General features: G+C 38.5%; 1 long non-coding RNA gene across 4 annotated transcripts in view; it reads left to right on the top strand.

The window, feature by feature from the left end:
- The window catches only part of LOC149123736 (uncharacterized), a 56,997-nt gene extending 44,871 nt beyond the window's left edge, over positions 1–12,126 (top strand). For 2 of the 4 annotated variants that reach the window (XR_016214049.1, XR_016214047.1), the window contains 3 exons: positions 1,355–1,491; positions 6,317–6,455; positions 11,879–12,126. This is a non-coding gene — a long non-coding RNA (uncharacterized LOC149123736). Of the gene's footprint in view, positions 1–1,354; positions 1,492–1,819; positions 3,577–6,316; positions 6,456–11,878 lie in introns of those variants that run through there. The other 2 variants (XR_016214050.1, XR_016214048.1) reach the window with 2 other exon arrangements.
- The last annotated feature ends 7,495 nt before the right edge of the window (positions 12,127–19,621 follow it).

The raw sequence follows: 19,621 nt of genomic DNA, 5'->3' as shown, positions 1-19,621 counted from the left end.
GCTTATTATAATAAGTATATTTTCCAAATTCATCTATTTTGTTGCAAATGACCAAATTTCATGTTTTTTCTGCTTTGTAGTATTCCATAGTGTACATATCGATTCTTTATCCAGTCTTTGGTTGACGGGCATTTAGGTTGTTTCCATGTCTTAGCTATTGTGAGTTGAGCTGCAATAAATATGGGGAGGCAGATAACTCTTTTATTTACTTATTTCATTTCATTTAGCTAAATTCCCAGGAGAGGGATGGCTAGGTCAAATGGTAGGTCTATATTCAGATTTCTGAGTTATCTCCATACTGTCCTCCAAAGTGGCTTTACCATTCTACAATCCCACCACCAGTGAATTAGGGTACCTTTCCCGCCACGTCCTTGTCAGAATTTGTTCATTTCTGTATGAAAGCCATTCTCACTGCAGTGAGATGAAGCTTCATTGTGGTTTTGATTTGCATTTCCCTGATGGCTAATGATCCTGAACATTTTTTTATGTGTCTTGGCCATTTGGATTTTCTCTTTTGAAAAATGTCTATTTAGGTCCTTTGCCCAGTTAAAAAATGGGTTGTTTGTTTGTTGTTGTAGAGTTTCTTCATCTCTTTGTATATTCTGGCTATTAACCCTTTATAAGTTGCATAGTTTGCAAATAATTTCTCCCATTCTGTCGGTTGCCTCTTTACTTTCCTTTCACTTTTCTTTTGCAATTCACAAACTTCTCAATTTGATGTAATCCTATTTTTTAATTTTGGCTTTGACTGCCTGTGCCTCTGGGATCTTTTTCAAGAACCCTTTGCCTGTGCAAATGTCTTGCAGGGTTTCCCCATTGTACTCTAACAATTTGATGGTATTGGGTCATAGATTTAGATCTTTAATCCATTTTGACTGGATTTTCATGCAAGGTATAAGGTAGGGGTCTTGGTTCATACTTCTTTTTTAGTTGTTGTTGTTTTATAGGCAGAGTTAGTGAGAGAGAGAGACAGAGAGAGAGAAAGGCCTTCTTTCCATTGGTTCACCCCCTAGATGGCCGCCATGGCCAGCGTGCTGTGCCGATCTGAAGCCAGGAGCCAGGTGCTTCCTCCTGGTCTCCCTTGCGGGTGCAGGGCCCAAGCACTTGGGCCATCTTCCACTGCCTTCCCGGGCCACAGCAGACAGCTGGACTGGAAGAGGAGCAACCGGGACTAGAACCAGCGCCCATATGGGATGCCAGCACCACAGGTGGAGGATTAACCTAGTGTGCCACGGTGCTGCCCCTCTAATTACTTGATGTAGGCACCAGTTGCTATAAACTTTCCTTTTAACACTGCTTTTATTGTATTTAATTGATTTTAATATATTGCATTGTTGCCTTCATTTGTTTCCAGAAATTTTTTGATTTCTTCTATGAACCCCTGTTCATTCAGGAGTATGTTGTTCAGTCTTCACGAGTTCGCATATGTTCTGAAGATTCCTGAGTTGTTGATGTTCAGCTTCATTCTATTGTGGTCCAAGAAGATGCATGGTATGATTTCGGTTTTTTTGAATTTGCTGAGACTTGCTTTATGGTCTAGCTTGTGGTCAGTTCTAGAGAAGGGTTTGTGCACTGCTGAGAAAAAGGTGTATTCTGCAACTCCAGGGTGAAAAGTTCTGTAGATATCTCTTAGGTACATTTGGTCTCTAGTGTTGATTAACTCTATTGTTTCTTGCCGAATAGAGATCCATATAGAATGGAACTCAGCCAAGATCAGACTTTGAAAGTAGGGAATGTGAATTTGAAACTATTGTTTTTTACTTAAAAATGAATTATATTTTCACTATTTACTTGGTGAGTAATTATCCTCTCTTCGTAGACTCCAGAAATCCTGCTGAACCATCTGGAATCACAATTAGCCTTCAATATCATACATCCTTATCTACATGAATGTCTACTGATCTCCCACTTCTGTGTTAGGTGGTAGAGCCAGCTGTTCTGTTTTGTAAGGACAGGGAGCTAACATTAGCATTCATTGAGCTCCTAGGTACTATAGATTTCATATTAGTTTTTATTTTTTAAAAAGATTCATTTATCTATTCATTTGAAAGGCAGAGTAATAGAGAGAGAGGAGAGACAGAGAGAGAAAGGTCTTCTATTTGCTGGTTCACTCCCCAAATGGCTACAATGGCTAGGACTGGGCCAGGCTGAAACCAGGAGCTCCATCTGTGTCTTCCATTTGGGTGACAGATGAATAAGTAGTTGGGCTACCTTCTGCTGCTTTCCAAGGTCATTAGCAGGGAATTGGATCAGAAGCCAAGCAGCTGAGACTCCAGCTGGCTCTCTGATATGGGATACCAGCAATGCAGGCAGTGGCTTAACCCATTGTACTACAGTGTCAGCCCTAGTCTCATATTTTTTATGAAGCTTTCACAAGAACCCTTTGTCTACTTATTTATTATGTGTTATTAATTCATATTAATATTTTATAACTTCTTAGAGTGTGTAGGTCTTTAAGCATCATTTATATCAACTTGTAAGGAAGAGAAACTTGGCTCAAATTCTTATTTTCTGACTGTTATTCCATAACGTTTCCATTGGCCACACTGTCTAATGCAGGAAAAGGGAGTTTTATAGTCTCGGATTTGAGTTATCATATTCTTGATGACACATATATGAAAAATTCTCTCCACACTTTAGAAACTCCCTTTTTCCTAGGGCACTAATAACCAACCAATGAAATACAGAAATGGAAGAAAAGCTTGAGATCAGTATCCTCTCATAAAATCAGAAAAGTAAAATTGGTGCTGTGGCGTAGCAGAAAAAGTGATGCCTGTGGCGCCAGCATCCCATATGGGTGCTGGTTTGAATCCCAGCTGCTCCACTTCCAATCCAACCCCCTGCTAATGTGCTTGAGAAAGCAGCAGAGGATGGCCTGAGTGTTTGGGCCTCTGTACCCATATGGGAGACCTGGAACAAACTCCTAGCTCCTGGCTTCCAGACAGCCCACTTTGAGTCATTGCAGCCATTTGGGGAATGAACCAGTGGCTAGAAGGCCTCTCTCTCTGTGTCTCCTTTCTCTCTCTCTGTAACTCTGCGTTTTAAGTAAACAAATAAATATATATTTTTAAAAAGTCAGAAAAGCATGACTTCTTTAAAAGTGCTGCCTTTTTCATTCCTGTGCATAGTTCTTTTGTAAAAGTAACTTTCCTCTGCAAGAAGATTGCTTTTGGTGAAAATATCATGTGTTTAGCTAAAACGAACTCTACGAAGTATGAAATGACAAGGGAGAAAACGCTTTCTCCTGGAAATATGCTGTCAATATGCTGTTCTTAAGTATAACTTCTGCCTTGGGCAGTGGTTTGTTTTATGATGTTGAGATATTGGGAGAAAGTGGGTTTTCTCTAACAACAAATAAGAAAGCCTAACATTTGAAATAAAAAGGCAAGAGGAAAATGCATTCATGGATCTAGAAAATCAAGAGCAAACCAATCCCAATGTTGGAATGAAAGAAATAATAGAGATAAGTGACAATATAAGTGAATTAAAAAATTTAAAAATATGGATAGACAATGAAAGGAAAAATTATTATTTAAAAAAAATTAAAATAAGCCTTTGGCAAAACTAATAAATAAAGAAGATTAAATAAATCAGAGATGAAAATGGAGATATTATAACTGATACTACAGAAATACAAAGGATCATTAGCAGCTATTATAAACAAGTACAGGTAAAAAATTGAAAAAAAAAAAACTAGAAAAAGTAGATAATTTATGGATACAGAAAACTTACCAACATTGAACCAAAATGACATGGAGAACATGAATAGATTAATAACAAAGCAATGGGATTCAATTACTAATCAAAAGTCTCTTATTCATTTTGAAAGAGTTGGAGAGAGGGAGATATACACACACACACACATACACACACACAGAGAGAGAGGGAGAAAGAGAGAGAGAGATTTTCCATCTTCTGGTTTACTTCCCAGATGGCCACTATGGCAGTGCTGGGCCAGGGAAAAACTGGGAGCCAGGAGTTTCATCCAAACATCCCATGTATGTGGCAGGGCCCCAAACACTTAGGCCATCTTCTGTTGCTCTTCCTGGGCCATTAACAGGGAGCTGGATGGGAAATGGAGGAGCCTGGACAGAACTGACACCCATATGGGATGCTGTTGTCACTGGCAGTGGTTAGTTTTATCTGCTGTGCCACAAAGCTGGCCCCAGAATCCTACCAAACTTTTAAGGAAGAAATAACAGTAATTCTTTTCAAAAGATTCCAAAAATTGTAAGAGATGGAATCCTTTCAAACCCATTTTATGAGGCCAGGATTAATTTGATTCTGAAATTGACAAGGATCAAAATAACAAGAGCAACCACAACATCTTTTTTAGGCCAATATCCCTAATGAACATAGTTGCAAAAATTCTCAACAAGGTACTGGCAAATCTGGGGCCGACGCCGTGGCTCTCTTGGCTAATCCTCTGCCTGTGGCGCCAGCATCCCATATGGGCGCCGGGTTCTAGTCCCAGCTGCTCCTCTTCCAGTCCGGCTTTCTACTGTGGCCCGGGAAGGCAGTGGAGGATGGCCCAGGGGATTGGGCGCTTGCACCCGCATGGGAGACCAGGAGGAAGCACCTGGCCCCTGGCTTTGGATTGGCGTAGCTCCGGCCATAGCAGCCATTTGGGGGTTGAACCAACGGAAGGGAAACCTTTCTCTCTGTCTCTCTCTCTCACTCTCTAACTCTACCTGTCAAATAAGTAAAAAACAAACAAACAAAAAAACTAGCAAATCTAATCCAGCAACACATTAAAAGATCATTCATCATGATCAAGTAGGATTTAATATGTAGATATAGATATGGTTCAACATATGCAAAGAAATAAATATAATACATTATAAAAGCAGAATGAATAATAAAAATCATCTCAAAAGATGCAGAAAAGCGTTCAATAAATTTCAACATCCATCCGTAAAAACAAAAAAAGAAACAAAAAAACCTTGAGCAAATCAGCTATAGCAAATATATAGAAGGAACATGACTCTACATAATAAGTTATTTATGAAAACCTACAGCCAACATCATATTGGGTGGGGAAAAGATGAAAGCATTTCCTCTAAGATCTGGAATCAAACAAAGATGTCTACTTTCACCGCTCTTATTCAATACAATACTGGAAGATTTAGCCAGAGCCATTAAGCGAGAGATAGAAATAAAATGCAAGAAGGAATTCAGTGTCCTTCTCTGAAGATATCATGATTCTGTGTAGAGAAGAACCTTGACTCCACCAAGGGAATATTAGAAGTGAAAAATGAATTCTATAAAGTTGCGGGATACAAAATCAACAAAAATTAGAACTTTTATATATCAATAATAAATTCATTGCAAAATAAATTAAAAGCGATCCCATTAACAGTAGCTATAAAATTAAAATACATTGGAATAAGTTAAACCAAGGATATGAAAGACCTTTGCAAAGAAAATTACAAAACATTGCTGAAAGTAATTGAGGAAGACACAAAAAGTGGAAAGACCACCTATGTTCAAAGGTTGGGAAAATTAATATTACTAAAATACCCTTATTACCCAGAAGAATATGCAGATTTAGTATAATCCTCATCAAAATACTAATGACACTTTTCACTCAACTATAAGAAATAACCCTAAAATTTATGGAACCACAAGACACCAAAGAGCCAAAGCAATTTTGAAGAAAAACAAAATCTAGGGTATGTAATGCCTTATTTTAAGACATTTTACAGGAAAATTGTAACCAAACCAGCATGGTAATATAAGGAACAGAATAAAGATTTACACCCAACTGTCCTTTAATAAAGGTGTCAAAAACATAGATTACATCAACAGCCAATTGACATTTTAACAAAGGTGCCAGAAACATACACCGAGACAACACAGTGTCTTCAGTGACTGGTACTAGGAAAACTGGATGCTACTTGTAGAAGATCAAAACTTGCTCTTTCTCTGTCTCCCTATGCAAATATCAACTCATCAAAATGAATCAGAGATCTAAATGTAAGACATGAAACTACTAGAAGAAAACAAATGAAAAATATTTTAAAACATTTGCAGCAGGCAATGGTGACTTTTTGGAAAAGACCTCAAAACACAGGCAACAAAATCAAAATTAGACAAATGGTATTATGTCAAACTACAAAGTTTCTGCATAGCAAAAATAATGATTGGAGAGACAACCAATGTAATGGGAGAAAATATTTGCAACCTATTCATCTGGCAAAGGATTAACACACAGAATATATAAGATTATAAAACACAACAATAATAAGAGAAGGGTTAATAAATAGGCGAAAGATCTTAATAGACATTTCTCTTTTTTTTTTTTTTTTTTGGACAGGAGGTTAAATACAAATGGCTAACAAATACATGAAAAAACTGTTCAATTTCATTACCCATCTGGGAAATGCAAATCAAAAGCAAGATGAGATATTTCACTTCAGTTATAATGACTGTTATAAGAAAGAAAAATATTAGAGGTGAGTTTTTGGTTCAGCAGTTAAAGAGGCCACCTGAGTCTTTTTTCTACAAATATTTCATCACCATCATTAAACATGTTATCACTCTGAATTTTAGTATAAAAAGCAGAACAGAAATTGGTTAGGATGGAATGATCACAAATAAGTAAAATGAATAGAAAAAAAGTATGTTAATGATAATTATGTCTGGGTTATGGAACTTGGTAGCTAAAACAACTTGACAGGACCATGATGAAGGAGGGACCAGAGGTTTAAGCAGCTAGATGACCTCTAAGGTCCACTCAAGTTCTGATATATTATGGTAACTACAGTGAAAGCATTCTTAGGTGCTAGTTTAGTTGTAGCAGAAATACAACTCAAACTGGAGTAAGAAAACAAAACTATTTATTGGCTCCTGACCTCAGGACTTCCTTACTCTGAAATTTGAACTTTGTTTTCTTCTGTGTTTTGACCTTTTTATTCTCCCACCCACTGTGGATTCTTGTATGTGGTATGGAAATCTGGCAGCCCTGGATTCACCTATGTCAGATTCTCCAGTAGAAAAAGTAGCTGCTTGCTGCTAATATCTGAATGTCACTCTCAGAGATAAGCTATAATTGGCCTTGCTTGGACTGTCTTCTCCCTCTTTGTGACTGGATTATATAACTGACAGCTCCACTACATGTAGTCATAGAAGTGTCCCAATCAAAGCTTTCTTTCACAGAACCTGCTGTGGGGGAGCATAGCTGATTGACAGCTTCAGCTGCCATACCTATGGATCCGCCACATCACTCACACCCAGCCCTGAGTGAGCATAGAGATGTTGCTCTAACCTAGCCATTCCTGCCTGATGAGAAATTTCTCTAATGAGTGCTAATGAGTTCAAGAACTCTACACTGACCCGACTGAGACTGTCTCATAATTATTTTGACATCTGAGGTCATTCCTACCCAATGATTCCTCTTTTCACTTTTTATAGGTGTCAAATCTGTCTCACAGTCTGAGTGAAGTTTCTCCTTGCCTAGTTATTCTTGTTCCCTCTACACTCTCTCCACCACAGGCGTTTCCTCCAATCTCTTGCTTTCTTTCCCTGACTTGATGTCTGCTTTCTATAGAATCTGAGTCAATCCACACTAAATGAAATGTGAATGAGGCGGCTCACATCAGGAAGGAATGTCAGGTATTCAGAATAAAACACATGTATGGATTATTCTGTAGAGAGGATAAAGAGAAAATGCCAAACTAGGCAGGTTTCAAGCCTTGTATGTCTTCTAGAGGAACACTGATATTTCCATGGCCCAGTGAAGCCCCAAATGGTCAAGACAAAGATATAAAGTCTTGCTTGTAGAAGAATCTATTAAAAAGGAATACATCTAGATGCAAAAGAGTTGTTACATATGTTATTTAGTTCTCTAGAGACATCAGTCATGGAGTTCATTGTCTTATTAAAAATTGCACTGCCCAATTGATGTTTCCAGAGCCCATTTAACCTAGTTTTTCTAATTAGTAAAGAGATATAGACTCTATATAATCACTATTTGGCATGGATAAAAGTTAATTTTCAAAATATATGCTTCAGAATTGGCATTTGGTACAGCGGTTAAACTGCTCCTTAGGATGCCTTCATTCCATATGGGAGTGCTTGGGGCGGAGTGTTGGGTTCAAGCACCAGCTTCATTTCTGATTTTGCTCATGTATACCATAGAATGTTTTGGGTGATGGCTAAAGTACTTGGATTGAATTTTCATTCTTTGGAGCTTGGGGAGTGAACCAGTGGATGGGAGTACTCTCTTTCTTTGTCTTCTTGCCTTTCAAATTAAATTTTTTTAAAAAAATTCTTTATATTTTTTGGTTGTTGTTTATTCTTATGAGTGGTAAAAGAAGCAGAAAGTTTTTAGTAGAGAGTAAATAGAATTCTTTTAATACTTCTTAAGCCTTAGCTTTCAGATACCAATTCTCTGATCTCATCACTTTTCCTGAGATAATCTATTACATATTCATTTCTTCTTTCTTAAGGGAAAATTATTGAAGAGCCTAGTGTTAATATGCTAGCATTCCTGAAGGGAGTTACTCTTTAATCAACTTTTATAAGCTCTTCAGTGTGAGCTACTTCTTAGCTCAAATTTCAAGTTAGCAACTTGCTGGGAGTGGGACTCGAAAGGGTAAGAATGTTTCCATGTCTTTGGGGCTGAGGAACAAACAAGTCTGGTTCCTCAGAGCAGTTAATGTCTCCTTAGGCTGATTTGGAAGGATACTAAGTCATGGTTGTGAGTTATCAGGGTCCACTGGTTGTCTCAGGGGGTGGGGATTGGGCATAAATTGAGTAAATGAAAAGATTGGAGAAAAAATGAGGAACAACGAAGGCAGAGGTTTTCTGCTTTGTAATTTTGCCAAAGGTCTGGCTTGGGCTCTGTCTGCCTTTGCAGGAAAATGTGCAGAAGTTACCATGACATCCTGAGAGAACAGGTGGTCACAATCGCCCTTGTATCTCTCCAACCAGAAGGATGCTCATGTCCAGTCCTTGGCAAGGGCCACTTGATGATGATCTGGGGATCTCTGCCAATTTTTCTGCCTGGCCAAGCTGTGAGACCAACTGTTCCTTATTTTCCAGCCACTGGGATACTTCTGGACTTTGCATCTTTGTTTAGGAAATTTAGCCAAAACCCTCTCTTGTGGAATTGCTTGATCCCCCAAGCCTGAAGTCAAGCCAGCACTGGTTATTCTCTGTTCTCCCAGCCTCATATTTAACAATCAGAAAACATACACACATTTATAGGGTCACTTGTTTTTGTCAAGAGGCTTCTTCTTATTCCACCTGATTTGATATGAGAAACAAAGCTCTATGTTAGATCAGGCAGGTATTATTACTTGTTTGGCAGGTGTTAGGCCTATAACCTGGAGAAGCTGACACAAAACTTGCCAGAGTCAGAACCCAACTTCAGGCTGTGTATAGCTCATGAATACCAGTGCATTCTCTCTCTCTCTCTCTCTCTCTCTCTCTCTCTCTCTTGACAGGCAGAGTGGACAGTGAGAGAGAGAGGGAGAATGGTCTTCCTTTTCCATTGGTTCACCCCCCAATGGCCGCCGCTGCTAGCGTACTGTGCTGATCCGAAGCCAGGATCAGGTGCTTCTCCTGGTCTCCCATGTGGGTGCAGGGCCCAAGAACTTGGGCCATCTTTCACTGCACTCCTGGGCCCTAGCAGAGAGCAGGACTGGAAGAGGAGCAACTGGGACAGAATCCGGCGCCCCAACCAGGACTAGAACCTGGAGTGCCAGTGCTGCAGGCAGAAGATTAGCCTATTGAGCCATGGCGCCGGCCACAGTGCATTATCTCTTGAGATATCTTGTTGCCCACATCTATTGGGCAAAATATAAACTCCAATGGGACTTTCATCTTCAGTTCTTTATTCTCAAGCAGCCAAGTGAAGGAAACAAGGAATTAATATGATAGAGCCCAAGCCACCCAATTTATAGAGCCAAAGTGGGAACTTGTAGGAGTTGTTTTAGGTTGCTCATGTCTGTGATTTAATAAGAGGAATGTAAAAACTAGGAACATAAAAAACAAGAATAAGAAAGCCTACATTTTAATTTTGTCTGGTGGATTAGTTCCATGATGTGTGTTAAATTCAACTTCTCTTAGTTTTGCTTGCTACTTCTCTTAAGTCAGAATGCTGACCTGCCATGTGTAACTACACAGAGTTACAAAAATTCAGTGAAGCTATAAAATATGTTTTTAAAATTATAAAGCAGATTAAAATAGCAAGGTGGTTTCAACATTGTTAACAATATTTGCACAGAGAGTGACTAAATTAGTATCTGTGAGAAGCATGAATAAATGAATGAATGATTTGACTCTTTGAATACATCTTAATGATGTATTCATCCTTTATTATCTCCAGTCATTCTTAAATGCTGGTAGATTTATCTTTTCTCTTTTTTTCTTTATCTGGATATCAGTCTACCAGGCACAGCCTTAATGCCAAGTTAAGTGTAGTCACTAAGTACCATTCATGAACCCCAAAATTAGCAGTGACACTCCCTTATCAAGTCCTAAATATTGAGTGCTTTCTGAACCAAATCATCTCCCATCCCTGTTGTTCCCTTATCCTAGCAGTTTCTAAAAAGTATGTGCAAAGAATGAAACACTGGACACCATGGGAGAGAGAACAAACTTTAATGAGTCAAAGAATCTTAGAGCTAAAGGAATCCCGAGAGACCATCTTAACCTCTCCACTTATTTTATAGATGCAGCTGCTGGGGTTCACAGGAATCAAAGCCGTGAATTAGGCACACACAACCAGTAGGTAAAGTCCAAGGTTTTAGATTTACCAGCACAGTGGTCTTTCCAACTTATAATTCTGATTGTATTTGCGGCTTTCATGGAATGGGAGAACAAATTTCCCAAGGTCTGTTTCTGGTGTCTTGAGTCACTCCTCAATTTTGAAGACATCTCTTTGAAGACTTCTTCAGCCCTGAAGTGCCCTTTAATGCTATATTCCACTGGAGTTAGCTATTCTAGGTTGTATTATTTTATTGGCTTATACTTTGGGGACTCAGGATTTAATGTCTACCTTCTTGTGTTTTCGCATGTTTTACATTCAGTTTCATTAGAGAGTAACTTCAATTGATGCCTTATGTAACAAACTTATTGAGGAAAATTGTAGACCGTTGATCCCAACTATGTTGAGTACTGTAGAAATATAGGAATTTCATCAGGTTTGAACAACTTATAGCAGACCTGGAGAAATCTCAGTGGTACTATAGGGGAATACTCAAAATTTCCCTATGCAAAGATGTTTAAATATTTTTGCATAGAAATAAACAACTTTTTAAAGTTTTTTAAAAATTTTATTTTAGAGGCAGTGGTGATAAAAGAGATAGGTAGTGACAGAGATAGTCACCATCTGCTGATTCATTTCCCAAACTCCCATGATGGCCATGGCTGGATCAGATATGAAGCTGGGAGCTAGGAATTCAATCCAGTTCTCCTGTTGGGTTTTAGGAATCCAACTAATTGAGTCAAAACTCCTGCTTCCTAGGGGTCTGCACTCTTAGGAACCTGGAGTCAAGAGGGACTGGGAATCAAACTGAGGTACTCCTATGTGGGATGTAGGCTTTGTAATAGCTAGGTTAAACACCTTTTCCTATAAATTTATATTTTAATTATATTTTCCCATAGACTTTTTCAAGTGCCATATGTTTCAAGGATTTGAGCCTTTAAATTTGCAGTTTATCTTCAGAAACATGTGAAATTATTCTTTAGGGAATTTGTACCTTTAATATCAATTGTATTTGTAAAAGTACAGGTTCCAGGCTGTCCACTCAAAAGTGATCAGCCTGTGACCAAGAGTAGTCTTTGTTCTTTGTATTCAGGGTGACTTAGTCAATATTTTTGACTTATTAATAGACAATTTTGATTTCTTCCTTTGCATCATAATTTCCAGGTCATTGCACTACATACATTGCTCTAGGAAGAATCTTCAGAGGAAATAAATGGTTGCTTTGGAAGTGGCATGATTTTAGGAACCCAGGGAAAGACTCCAAGTCAATGAGTGGGTTATGGAAAAGCGTAATTTTGGTGTAATTACTTATGTTTATGGAATATAATATAAATGAAAATATGCTTTATGATCTGTTTTAAGCATTCTTTCATTGTTTTATTCAATAAATATTTTCATGAGTTCTTCTTAAACTCCTGGCAATGTCAATAAGGATTTTGGAGATTGTGTGAGGCCTAATTACTGAGCTAAGTACAGAAGAATCACAACGTGGACTTGTAGGTTCAGTGTTCTTTGTGATGCATCATGTGCTAGGTCTCCTGGCTTCTGCCATAGACTGTGCTCCATCCTTCCAGTGTTGTGCTGTGTATTCAGCATGGAATAGCAAAAGATGCAAAAGGACAAGCCTTGGTTTTGAATGTTATGGAATAAGCATGCATAATTGTGCTGACTTCTTCACTTTTTAAACACCATGTCCATTTTAATTGTCCTGTGACCATTCCATATTTGTTGGTAAGTATTTGATGTCTAGTTGTCATCCCATCACATTTCAGGCTATTTTGTATTTGAACTGAACTGCTCAGCATTGGGTATAATATTGACCAAAACTATTCCAGTCCCTCCTTGGCGCAGATGTAGATCTTTCATTGACAGACACCTTTATTTGTTCTGAGATTCAGCTCTATCCTAATGTCCTGGAGAAGGGTCAGAGATATGAAAAGGGCAATGCACAAACCTCACTTTTCTCATCTCTAAAATTCTAAGACTTCATTTCTGAAGAAGTTTATTCCACAGAGTACTTCTGAGGATCAATCAATGTAAGATCTTTGGAAATACCTAATAAATGATAACATATGTGAGAAATAAAAGATGGCATTATATGTTTTATGCATGAGAATATAAAAGACAGTCATTGCATGTGGCACCCTATAACACATGTACACTGATCTATTAGCTTGTCTTTCATGGGATCTGAGAATTATTCATTGTTGTGTTCTTGACATACAGTGTTTGAAGAAAGTATAAATTAAATAAGAAAACAGGGAGTACATAAATGTTTAAGGAAAATTGCAGAAAATAAGTCTTACAGAAATTTGCAGTAATGAGGAAATACAGTTATGTGAAGAGATGACACAGATGTGTTTTTTAAAGATTTATTAATTTATTTTAAAGGTAGAGAGAGATATTTCATTCACCAATTAACTTCCAACATGCACACAACATGCAGGCCTGAGACAGCTCCAAACCAAGAGCCAGGAATTCCATCCAGGTTTCCTATGTGAGTAGCAGAAACTCAAGTATGTGAGCCATCATCTGCTGCTTCCCAGGTGTGTTAGCAGAAACCTGGATCAGAAATGTGGAGTAGCCAGTACTTGAACCAGACTCACCCATACTCATGGGATATGGGTGTCTCAAGCAGTGGCTTAACCCACTGCACCACAACATTTTTAAGACCTCTATTATGTGTGCAAATGTATGGGTAAATATATTAAAGTATTATTCACACCAAGGAAGCATGTAGGCTAAGTTTGGTTTGTATGCTGCACATTTGTGGCCTCTTTCCTTAGAAAGCTACAGAATAAAGGGATATTTTGGGGATTCCAGGATGGTGGAATAGTCACAGGGTGGTCTGCTCTAGGTGAAAATAGTAAAAAAGGAGAGAGAGAGACAGAGACAGAGAGAGAGACAGAGAGAGAGAGAGAGAGAGAGAGAGGAGAAACTGCATTCTCAAGGGAGATTTGGAGGGAAAACTGCAGTATAGTTTCTGAAGAAGGAGAAATGCTGTGGATCTGTGTGGAAGGTGCAGACACGCAGCAATGAGAATGCACACAACAAATGATCCCAGCAAATGGAGAAAGTGCCAGCTTTGGAAAGCAAAGTGAAATCAATCTGTAGCAGCCTGTGCCACTGCTGATACAGCTGGAGGGGAAGCCTAGCAGACTACACTATCTTTGAGTCCAGCCCCAAGCCTTGAGGGGAACAGGGTGCCCATCACTCTCTCCTCATCCCCCACTACAATGGCACCCAGTAACCAGCTGTGAGAGGGTGGGTGCCAATTTGGATGTAAGTAGGTAGGAGTTGCAGCAGGTCTTGTGTGCACACCCAGCAACTGGAAGAGACACAGAATGGGTTAGATATTGAATGGATTAGAAGGTCTATATAGTGAAATAATTACAGAAAATTTCTCCAGTTAGGAGAAAGAAGGGGACATTCAAGTACTGGAAGCACATAGAACTCCTAATAGATATGACCAAAAAAGATCTTCACCACAACACTGTAGTCAAACTTTCAGCAGTGAAACATAAGAAAAAAAATTCTAAATTGTGCGCAAGAGAAATGCCAGATTACTTTCAGAGGATCTCCAATTAGACTCACAGCTGGCTTCTCTTCAGAAACCCTAGTTGCTAGGGGAGAATGGAAGACATAGTCCCAGTCTTAAGAGAAAAAAAACAAAACAAAACTGTCAACCCAGAATACTGTACCCTGCAAAGCTCTCATTTATGAATGAAGGTGAAATAAAGATCTTTTGTAACAGAGATTGAAAGAATTTGTCACCACTCATCCAGCCTTACAAAAATTGCTTAAGGATGTGCTACACATAAAACACAGAAAGATAGTCATCATTATGAAGAAATGTGAAAGCAGAAAATCTCCTAGTAAAAGAACAAAGGAGGCCGGCACTGCGGCTCCCTAGGCTAATCCTCTGCCTGCGGTGCCGGCACTCCAGGTTCTAGTCCCGGTTGCTCCTCTTCCCGTCCAGCTCTCTGCTGTGGCCCGGGAGTGCAGTGGAGGATGGCCCAAGTGTTTGGGAGACCAGGAGGAAGCACCTGGCTCCTGGCTTCAGATTGGCACATTACACTGATCCTGGCAGACATTTGGGGGGTGAACCAATGGAAGGAAGACCTTTCTCTCTGTCTCTCTCTTTCTCATGTCTAACTCTGCTTGTCAAAAAAAAAAAAAAAAAAAAAAAGGAAATCCAAAGTAAGTAATAGGAATATTTGTGGAAAAATGACAGGGACAACTTATTACTTATCAATGGTAACGCTGAATGTAAATGGCCTGAACTCTGCAGTTAAAAGATACAGAGTGGTTGAATGGATTAAAAGACAAAACCCATCTATTTACTGCTTATAAGAAACACATCTTTCCAACAAAGGTGCATGCAACTGAAAGTGGAATGTTGAGAAAATATATTACATGCCAACAGAAACCAAAAAAGAGCTGGTGTAGCTATCTTAATATCAGACAAAATAAACTTTAACACTAAAACTGTTAAGAGAGACACAGAGGGGCACTATATAATGATTAAGGGATCAATTCAACAGAAAGATGTAACCATTATTAACGTATGTGCACCTAATTACAGGGCACTGGATTATTTAAAAGATATGTTAAGGAACTTAAAGGGAGACTTATACTCCAATACAATAGTATTGAGGCACTTCAATACTGCATTTTCAGCAATAGACCAACCAGACAGAAGATCAACAAGGAAACAGAAGATTTAATCGACATTATTGCCTAAATGGATCTAACAGATATCTACAAAATTTTCATCCTGCACTTGAAGAATACACATTTTTCTCAGCAGTGCATGGGACCTACTCTAGGATTGACCACATGCTAGGCCATAAACAAGTTTCAGCAAATTCAAAAGAATCAAAATCATACAATGCATCATCTCAGAGAACAATGGAATGAAGCTGGAAATTAGCAACTCAGGAATCCCTAGAGATTATGCAAACACATGAAGACTGAACAACATGCCCCTGAATGAACACTGGGTCATAGAAGAAAACAAAAGAGAAATCAAAAACTTCCTGGAGGTAAATGAGGATAACAGTTCAACATATCAAAACTTATGGGATACAGCAAAAGCAGTGTTAAAAGGAAAGTTTATAGCAATAGGTTCCTACATCAAAAAATTGGAAAGGCACCAAATGAGCTATCGATGCATCTCACAGATCTAGAAAAACTGCAGCAAACCAGACCCAAAATCTAGTAGGAGAAGAGAAATAATTAAAATTAGAGAAATTAGAGAAGAAATCAGCAGAATTGAATCAAAAAAATTAGAAAAGATCAACAAAACAAACAGCTGGTTTTTTGAAAAAATAAACAAAATTGACACACCATTGGCCCAACTAACCAGAAAAAGGAGAGAAAAGACACAAATTCATAGAATCAGAGATGAAAAAGGGAATGTAACAACATACAGCACAGAACTAAAAAGAGTTATCAGAAATTACTACAAAGAGTTGTATGCCAGCAAACAGGGAAACCTATCAGAAATGGATAGATTCCTGGACACATATAACCAACCTAAATTGAACCATGAAGACATAGAAAACCTAAACAGACCCATAACTGAGACAGAAATTGAATCAGTAGTAAAGGCTCTCCCAACAAAGAAAAGCCCAGGACCAGATGGATTCACTGCTGAATTCTAAAGAATTTAAAGAAGAACTAACTCCAATTTTTCTCAAACTATTCAGAACAATCAAAAAAGAGGGAATCCTCCCAAATTTTTTCTCTGAAGCCAACATCACCTTAATTCCTAAACCTGAAAAAGATGCAGCATTGAAAGAGAATTACAGGCCAATTTCCCTGATGAACACAGATGCAAAATCCCCAATAAAATTCTGGCCAATAGAATGCAACAACACATCAGAAAGATCATCCACCCAGACCAAGTGGGATTTATCCCTGGTATGCAGGGATGGTTCAATGTGTACAAATCAATCAATGTGTTACACCACATTAACAAACTGCAGAAGAAAAACCATATGATTTTCTCAATAGATGCAGAGAAAGCATTTGATAAAATACAAAACCGTATCATGATGAAAACTCTAAGCAAATTGGGTATAGAAGGAACATTCTTCAATACAATCAAAGCAATTTATGAAAAACCCACGGCCAGCATCCTATTGAATGGGGAAAAGTTGGAAGCATTTCCACTGAGATCTGGTACCAGACAGGGATGCCCACTCTCACCACTGCAATTCAATATAGTTCTAGAAGTTTTAACCAGAGCCATTAAAAAAGAAATTAAAAGGATAAAATTGGGAAGGAGGAATTCAAACTATCCCTCTTTGCAGATATGATTCTTTATTTAGAGGATCCAAAGAACTCTACTAAGAGAGCTTTGGCAAAGTAGCAGGATATGAAGTCAATGCACAAAAATCAGCAGCCTTTGTATACACAGGCAATGCCACGGCTGAGAAAGAACTGCTATGATCAATCCCATTCACAGTAGCTATAAAAAATACCTTGGTATAAACTTAACCAAGGATATCAAAGATCTCTACGGTGAGAATTACAAAATCTTAAAAAAGAAATAGAAGAGGATACCAAAAAAATGGAAAAATCTTCCAAAAATCTTCCATGCTCATGGATTTTAAGAATCAATATAATCAAAATGTCCATTCTTCCAAAAGCAATTTATAGATTCAATGCGATACCAATCAAAATACCAAAGACATTCTCCTCAGATCTGGAAAAAATGATGCTGAAATTCATATGGAGACACAGAAGACCTTGAATAGCTAAAGCAATCTTGTACAACAAAAACAAAGCCAGAGGCATCACAATACCAGATTTCAGGACACACTACAGGGCAGTTGTAATCAAAACAGCATGGTACTGGTACAGAAACTAATGGATACACCAAAGGAAGAGAATAGAAACACCAGAAATCAATCCAAACATCTACAGCCAACTTTTATTTGATCAAGGATCTAAAACCAATTCCTGGAGCCAGGACGGTCTCTTCAACCAATGTTGTTGGGAAAATTGGATTTCCACATGCAGAATCTTGAAGCAAGACCCCTACCTTACACCTTATACAAAAATCCACTCAACATGGATTAAAGATCTAAATCTACAACCTGACACCATCAAATTATTAGAGAACATCAGAGAAATCCTGCAGATATAGGCACAGGAAAAGACTTCTTGGAAAAGACCCCGGAAGCACAGGCAGTCAAAGCCAAAATTAACAATTGGGATTACATCAAATGAGAAGTTTCTGTACTGCAAAATAAATATTCAGGACAGTGAAGAGGCAACTGATAGAATGGGAAAAATATTTGCAAATTATGCAACTGATAAAGGATTAATAACCAGAATCTACAAGGAGATCAAGAAACTCCACAACATCAAAACAAACAACCCACTTAAGAGATGGGCCAAGGACCTCAATAGACATTTTTTCAAAAGAGGAAATCCAACTGGCCAACAGACACATGAAAAAATTTTCAGGATAACTAGCAATCAGGGAAATGCAAATCAAAACCACAATGAGGTTTCACCTCACCCTGGTGTAATGGCTTACATAAAAAAAATATACCAACAACACATGCTGGTGAGGATGTGGGGAAAAAGGGACAGTAATCTGTTGGTGAGAATGCAAACTTCCACTATGGAAGTCAGTTTGGAGATTCCTCAGAAACCTGAATAGAACCCTGCCATATAACCCAGCCATCCTACTCCTTGGAATTTACCCAAAGGAAATTAAATTGACAAATAAAAGAGCTCTGCACCTCAATGTTTATTGCAGCTCAATTCACAATAGCTAAGACACAGAATCAACCTAAATGTCCATCAACAGAAGACTGGATAAAGAAATTATGGGCTATGTACTTTATAGAATACTATACAGCAGTAAAAAAAAATGAAACCCAGTCATTTGCAACAAAATGGAGGAAATCTGAAAAACATCATGCTCAGTGAATTAAGCCAGTCCTAAGGTGACAAATATCATATGTTCTCCCTGATCTGTGACAACTAACTGAGCACTTAAAAGGAAACCTGTTGAAGTGAAATGGACACTATGAGAAACAATGACTTGATCAGCCCTTGTCCTGACTGTCAAGGATATTTTAATTTAACTGAAAAGTGATCCCTGTTAAATATGAGTGGGAATAAGAGAGGGAGGAGATGTATAGTTTGGCACATGCTCAATTTGACTTGCCCCTAATGGTAGAGTTAGAAATGTGCCAGGGGATTCCAATTCAGTCCCATCAAGGTGGCATGTACCAATGCCATCTCACTAGTCAAAGCAATCAGTTTCAGTTCATAATTGATCATTATGATAAGATTAAGAGTCAAAGGGATCACATAAAGAAGACTAGTGTCTGCTAATACTAACTGATAGAATTAAAAAGGAGAGAATGATCCAACATGGGAAGCGGGATACACAGCAGACTCATAGAATGGCAGATGTCCTAAACAGCACTCTGGCCTCAGAATCAGCCCTTAAGGCATTCTTCTGGCTAAAAAGCCCATGAGAGTATTTCAGGCATGGAAAGCCAAGACATTCTGGAAAAAAAAAAAAAAAGAAGTGACCTAAATGAAAGATCTCTGTGAGTGGTTCATAGAGTAAATCAAAAGAAAAATAAAAAATTTCTGAAAACAAATCAATACAACACATGAAAACTTAATGGATTCAGCAAAAGCAGTGTTAAGAGGGAAGTTAGGCCAGCGCCATGGCTCACTTGGCTAATCCTCTGCCTGTGGTGCCAGCACCCCAGGTTCTAGTCCTGGTTGGGGTGCCAGATTCTGTTCTGGTTGCTCCTCTTCCAGTCCTGCTTTCTGCCGTGTCCCAGGAAGGCAGTGGAGGATGGCCCAAGTGCTTGGGCCCTGCACCCGCATGGGAGACCAGGAGGAAGCACCTGGCTCCTGGCTCCA

This window comes from Oryctolagus cuniculus, chromosome 10 (assembly GCF_051225735.1).
Source record: "Oryctolagus cuniculus isolate XC-2025 breed Fujian yellow rabbit chromosome 10, ASM5122573v1, whole genome shotgun sequence".
NCBI classification, from domain to species: Eukaryota; Metazoa; Chordata; class Mammalia; order Lagomorpha; family Leporidae; genus Oryctolagus; species Oryctolagus cuniculus.
This window is presented reverse-complemented; position numbering and strand designations above follow the sequence as displayed.